Genomic DNA, 1,281 nt, shown 5'->3' on the forward strand with positions numbered 1-1,281 from the left:
AGAGCGGTTTTAGATTCAGGATAGTGGGGTAATAAAGAAAAGTAACTATATGATCATGCTCCCACTAATCAAGATAACTCCCTTAAGTGCGGAAAACTGCCAGTAACCGATGACCACGTGGCTAGCATTAATATCCAAAGTTAGCCGTTTCCTTCATGTATTCGTTGAACTTATCGGATTCACCTCTCGAAGGTGAAATGTCTTCCACATGAGTTTAAGGATCTTCCCCCTGAGTGATTGATCCCTAAACCTCCTTATTCCTCCGTCTTGATCTGGTTAAGGATCTTCCCCCTGAGTGATTGATCCCTAACCCTCCTTATTCCTCCGTTCAGAGATATCAGTCTGTTATCTTTTGAAGTGACCTCTCGAACTACCCTTCTTCGAGACATAACGTATATAGACAAACTGATCGGGTGACCTCTCGAACTACCTTTCGAACACAGATTGCGAGAGAAACAAGTTTGATTCATCTAAAAGATATCACTTGGAACATATCCTTAAGTTCATTTAGTGATTTCCAGATATATTACATATGAATCAATATCCTATTAGATTCCTTAGAAACTTTTGTTTGGCCTTGGTCAGCCTAATAAGAATCTATCGTTAAAGCAGAAACTAGCCATCTAAAGTCCTATTTGTCTAATAACAGAACTAGGGGTGTCTATTCCCTTTTCTTGTTCTCCTCTCCGGAGCTGCTTACTGTAGTTGGGAGTGACCATCTTCATCGCTAATCCTCTTAATGTCTTTGGATTAGGTATGATCATCCCTTTGGCTGCTGCAGACCTCAGAAAGTCCCATCTGGTCTTCCTCTCCATTTCCCTTGGTTCTCCATTTGGTTGAGGAAGGCCCTTTTCCAGAATGTGCAGCAGTAGGAGTCCCTCTTGTGCAGGACTCTTCTCCCGATTCCAGTATCCCATCGTTGTGGATCTCCTCGTATTTGGGGATCCATTCACCTTGGATGGGAATAGGATTCTTGCTTGGNAATCTGTTCACCCTTCGTTGATTCTGGATAGTTTTCTCCTTGAAAATCTTTGGACTTGACTGCCGGTTTCTTTCCTCTATAAAAGAATGGAACATCATCTTTTCCTTTCTTTTTCTCCATGGGAAGTTGATGGTTTGATCTTCTGAAAGAAACCCTCCTTTTTATAGCCCAATACGGTTATCACTTTTGAGTCACGGGATGTAATATGAATGACCATTCAATGCTTGTGTAACTCCAAAGTTGCCATAAAGTTGATGAAACCGCCCCTCACATGCGAAACAGTTCATGGCACTAAATAC

This window comes from Ipomoea triloba, chromosome 16, assembly GCF_003576645.1.
Source record: "Ipomoea triloba cultivar NCNSP0323 chromosome 16, ASM357664v1".
In the NCBI taxonomy this organism is placed as follows: Eukaryota; Viridiplantae; Streptophyta; class Magnoliopsida; order Solanales; family Convolvulaceae; genus Ipomoea; species Ipomoea triloba.